Source organism: Mytilus trossulus, chromosome 10 (genome assembly GCF_036588685.1).
Source record: "Mytilus trossulus isolate FHL-02 chromosome 10, PNRI_Mtr1.1.1.hap1, whole genome shotgun sequence".
Classification (NCBI taxonomy): Eukaryota; Metazoa; Mollusca; class Bivalvia; order Mytilida; family Mytilidae; genus Mytilus; species Mytilus trossulus.
In genome coordinates this window covers 69724566-69730850 of record NC_086382.1, presented here as the reverse complement: position 1 = coordinate 69730850, position 6285 = coordinate 69724566, and positions in this window count along the sequence as shown.

Sequence of the window (6285 nt, the reverse complement as noted above, 5' to 3'; positions counted from 1 at the left end):
GACAGCCTCGCATTTCCCCCGTTTCTAAGCCTCATCCTTATATCGTTAAAATGTCCAGTCAATGCACTATTATTTTCTATATATAAGCATTAATTTACGTGTATAAAATGTTGGAAAGCAAGAAAATCAAGTTTGAGTATCAATGGAAAGAAACTTTTGATATGGTTCAGATCAAACTTTGATCGTATGTACGTCAAACAGATTTGAAGAACAAGAATGTGTCCTCAGTTCACGAATGCCCCTTTCGCACTTTCATTTTCTATGTTAAGTACTATCGTAGGTGGGGCATAAAAACATGTTGTAAAGAGTCCTACTTTCAAGGCATATACTATATCAACGTGCAACATTCATTCTCGTCATAAAAACATTAAAGAAGAAAAACAAAAACGATAGCAACATGTTATACAGACAACCGAAGTTTGAGCATCATGATCGATCCCTTTCAAACAGTGTTGATCAACTTGGAAAGGTTCTCTAAAATCAGAATCAGTTTCTGCTTCAGGTCATAACCCAAATGAATTATACTATTTATGCACAATTTTTTATTTAATTTTTACGTATCAGTCTGGAATCTGTATGCAGGATACATGCTAATCGGGAACCCTAAGGACTTAGTTTAACTACTATACTACTTATTTTGTTTTCTCTCCAACTATTTTTTACTATATCTGCGCACTTTGCGTAATGAAGATACGTATAACATTTTCGCGTAGGCGTTATATAGTCATTGGTCGTATATAGCCGTGTTAGTGATGGAGATATTGTGTTTTCGATAAGTTAAATATTTGACGTATTTTAAAAATACTGTTAGGACTACGTTTATTAAGCAAACATACTTCACATTTACCTTACCATCAGTCCATCTTTAAAGCCAAAGGAACACAATCTAAATACTAAAATAACGAGTTCGGTTTAAATAATGTGTAAACGAAGCTGTTAAAGGGATACAGTTATCTAAGATACACACGGTAAATCTAGATCTTGATAATAGACAAAAGCTTTGGCCAGAAGTATAACGGTATGGTTTTTTGATAAGCCTTTGCTAAATAGGACATTCAAACACAGGCACATCATCTAGGTCTTTTAAATATAGCATTAGTATGGTCTCGTCGAGATATGGATAGAATGCATGCCTCTTGGTGTTAAAAGTTGAATCATCGTTATTTATTATGACTCTTTTAATGAGACTGAGACTGTTGGACTTATCTTTTTGTCGAGATAATTACTAGTTCGTTAGCAATACGGATATCAACGTGTCAGTAATATATTCTTTTATTGAATATGCAGTCAACTTACAACATTAATCCTCCTCCTCCTCTTCCTCACCACCATAATCAAAAATCATTAACATCATTACCATCATCCTCAACAACCCTAGTATCACCACCACCATGAACAACAACAACCACCCCCACTATCACCGTCATAACCACCATCATTACCACTACCACCACATGCACCACCACCACCTATTGTCCCATCATCACCACCACATTCACCACTTCCATTATCGTCACCACCTCCACTCCCACGAACACCATCACTATCATGACTATGACCACCACAACCATTATCACCATCAATACCATCATCACCACTACCACCGGTACCACGGATACTATGCTTGTCTCCTGGTATTTTTTTTTCTTTAGCCAGGGCGTTATGATTATTTTTGACACATTAATGTCTCTATGGGATATGTTGCCCCTCTTTTACAATAATACATATATACGATCAAAGGGCATATCTCAACCTATAAATGTGTAAACAAAAGCAGTATTCAAAGCTTTCAGTTAGAACTACATGGAATGTTGAAGTAACGAATTCTTGAAACTTGCTTGTATTAAAATAAGTAAATTGGGTATGATTTCCAATGAAATAACTATCCACAAAAGTTCAATGATATTGATGAAAGTAATTATATTAGAAGTAGAAGTCCCCGGCATAAAAAAATGAAACATTATAATTGAGAAAACTAACGGTATAATTTACAACAGAACAATTTACGAAAAATAAATTTGACAAGTATAATAGTTCTCAACTTCTATACAATCAATCTCTGTTGGAGGGTTGTCTTATTGGCAATCATGCTATATATTATTTTTGCATGAAACAGAGGAAACTAGTGAACTGCAGGCTCCTGACTGTGTTCCTTTTTATATATAAATGTTGAGCCACATAATGGTGAATGTTTAAGGAGTCTTAATCGAAAGAAAAACTGAATCAGTGTTTGCTTTACTGTGAATTAAAATATATCTATAAAAAATATATCAGTGTCGATATACATGATGAGCTTATTTTGATATATTTACATTTAGTCACACCTGAATTTGTAAATAATGGCAACATGGGCAATGGAAGGCTTTGCTTTTATTTGGAATAAACGTGATTTAGAAGTGGTCTTTTTTAATGAATAACATAAAAGTAAATACAGACCAGATGCCATCTTAGAGGGAAGAACAGTGTATTTGTTGAATGAAACTCAGAATTTCCTATATGTGACAAAACTTATTGAAAATAATGGAAAACATTAATGATGAATTAGAATTATGCAATGAAGATTCGTATGAACATACATCTGTGTTCGATTCGAGCAATCCAGTATGCTTTCATACAAAAATGTGCAAAGAGGTAGAATATCGTAAACTTCTGAAATCAATTCTAACCATACGCATATATAACAAACAACAAACAAACAAAATCATTCACGTATGTCATAATTTATAATGTTAGTGACAAGACAAAAGCTTGAGTGTTGAAAATTAATGTGACGTCATTGTATTGTTGATCTCATTCTTTATGTCAGTGATTGTGAACATTAACTGTGAGAAAACAAGATGTTACATTTAGCTGTCAAATATTGATAGAAATAACTCTCCCATTTCTTCAAAAAATTATGGACAGTTGACAGTGAGCAGAATTAGTTGTCAAAGGTACCAGGGTAATAATTGGATAAACAAAGTCAGGAATGATCAGTGACGGTGAAATCAAATAGTATGAAAGCCAAACGAGTATAAAAGTGAAAAGTTAATGAGCATTGAGAAACCGAAATTCATACTTTTGCAAACCTATCCAACTATAAGGAAAATGAAACGAAAATCCTTTATCAAATGGCAATATTGAAAGCTGAAATACATCATATGAATGTAAAACTTCTTTTATATTCTTAATATGTACAGTCATTTTCAAACCTGGTTTTAAGCTAGCTAAACCTTTCACTTGTATGAAATCAACTTAGAATTCTATTATATTGACAACAATAGTTGAGCATAACAAACAGCCATAATAGATAAAATGTCAAAATAGGGATACAACATTTAATATTGTGTGCAGATCTTTAAATAGTGATAAAATACAAACAATTATGTCAACAAAAAAATAAATGATATATAGACACTCTATAGACTAAGGATATTAGCTAAACTGAAAGACAGCAATACAATTGCAAATAACTACCATAGCACTATAACATAAATTGTGGCATGTAAAGGTTTTTTTTCTGATTTGCATTCTTGGGGTCATTTTGATATTACGTTAGTATGTAAATAACGAATCAATAAGTCCAATCCCGTTGGAAATGAATGACTACTTGAAAAAAAACAATACTGTCATCTTTCACTGTAATGTTACTCTTTAAACAAAGAGATTCTGAAAGGAAAACGATCACTCATACTTACAGATACGAATAGCAGTAAAAGTTCTTTGTCGGTTGACTTATGAAGAATATAAAATGTTCATTCAACACAACACTCAGATTAGACATTAAAAAAAAATAAGAAAAAGTAAAGCTAAATAGACTACTAGCTGAATATTCAGATTTACTTACAGGTAACGAAATAGCATAATTATGCAACTTCGTCCTTAAACGCGGACGTATGTATGGATTGCAATTGCAAACTTCGTAAATGTCAGCAATTGGAACGTGCAGTAAGACACCAAAATAAACCAAATGTTATCATTTTACAACTAACATTTCTTAAGGTACGAACAATAGACGTAGGTCGTCTAAGTCATTGTACAAATCTGATACACATGTTTTTGTTGTTAATTATTTATATTGTTACGTTACAAATGTTTACAGCAATGAAAAACAGTGAAATCACACAGATACTGAACTCCGAGGAAAATTCAAAAGCAAACACCATAATTAAATGGCAAAATCAAAAGATCAAATACATCACACGAATGTACATTGACGATAAGAAGTTAATACTTTGGCTTCCTATCCTTTTACAGTACATGTGTTCATATAAACTTTTGTATTATATTTTAAGGTCAGTTTAGATTTAACGTATACTACTGTCCGTACCTTGCAAAGAAATGCTAGTATAGTGTAAAGTAATGGTATTTCGTATTTGATATATATAGCCGGAAAAAAACGAGCTAATCAATTTATCTAACCTTTAGGTGTCCTTGAATTTGATCGTTGTAGGTAATTAGTCCTACATTTTATTGCAGTATACATTTCTGTTTATTGAACATATGTCTTGAGTAATTCAAAGCACCATTATTTTTTTATTTGGGGTTTCTATAGAATATTTTGTAATTTTGAGGTTACTTTGCACTAAAGCTTGTACACAGGTTAAACAAGGAGAGTAATTTAGATTTATTTGAAACAAAGATAAATTCTGCACAATTTTTTGGAAAGTGCAAAGGAGTAGGTCCGGTAAGGGCCGATTTCGGCCTCAATTTTCAAGTTCATTTTACGAAATATTTTAGACACGTTCTAAACACTTAAGTGTCTATTTCAATTGATTCAAGTAGTTTATGTGAAAGATTTTAACTTACTAAGTCATTAAAAACGCTCCGATTTAAGCTAAAATATGAAAAATCTATCAAATATGCCAAAAATCGTCACTTTTCAGATGGTTTTTGTCAAAAATGAAAGTGGCCGCATCCGTGTTCATCCTCAACATTTATATATATTATGTATTATCATCAAATACAACTTACATTTCAATATTATGAATGAACACGAATGCGGCCACTTTCATTTAAGACGGAAACCGTCTAAAATTTAGCTAAAATGCTACAATTGTGAAGATTTCAGTAATTTAGCATGACTACATGATGCTAGTACCCGATATATGTGCATTTTATTGTCAAAAACAGCCCATATTAATGTAGGAGAAGCATTGTACTTTTCAATAAATATCTAAACGATTACATTTTCACAATTTTTTTAAATTGCTATATTTTGGGGCCAAAAAGGGGTCTTACTGAACCTACTCCTTTAACAAAAATTAATAGGGGGAAATCAATGATGTTAATACACCTATACATTTCTGTGGGTGTGTTAATTAGTTCTGTTGTTAAAAACATTTGGAGCAATAGAAACATTAAAATCTCAAAAATACTGAACTCCGAGGAATATTCAAACAGGAAGGTTCCTAATTAAATGGCAAAAGTAAAAACTTAAACACATCAAAAGAATGAACCTTGTCTTGTAATCTGAATTTGTTTGATTTCCATTTGTTCATATCTTTCTGGTTAAGCGATTGGTTATGTAGTTTATCAAAGGTTTAGGTTCAAATCCCGATGAGGGAAAAACATTAATGATAAAAAGTTTTAACAATTATATACAACAACTCGTCGTGTGAATCTAATAGTGGTCTATGTCCATATTTTTGAAAATGGAGATAACTCCATCTGAAAAAGTGATATCTTGTTTTTCTACCAAGGAGCAATGAAAGAACGATGATACATTCTTTTTGTATTTCAAATTGATGAATGTTGATGTTTTATTTTTACCGATAATAACAAACACACTCCGTTTAAATAAAAAAGACAAAACATTATTTGGAGATAGAACAATTTTATCTTTTTGGTCACATATTTTACAACAATTAAAATGGTACTGGACTTGAAACAGTATAACATTAAACCAGTAAACTATGAATGCATTAGGAAAAAGATTTTAAAGGATTCCAAAATATAATTTTTAATGTATATGTTTTATCATCGTGTATTCCTGACACTATTATTTGGCAATAATGATGATTAACTGGAAAACATTAAGTAATCTTTAATTTGAACGCACAACAAAATTGTTTCAATACGAAATACAAAGCATAATCGTGAAAGATATTATTGGCAAAAATAAATTAAAGAAATACTTCTTGTATATTTAGCAAAGCAAATGACAAAATTTGTGATATATAAAAAACAATAATCACAAACATTTGGTTTATTCAATGTAGCATCTCAATAAGTTCTCAGAAGTAAAACTCATTTAACCGTCAACCCAGTGAATGAGCATTTTGAATTCTTTTGGAAAACGTTAAG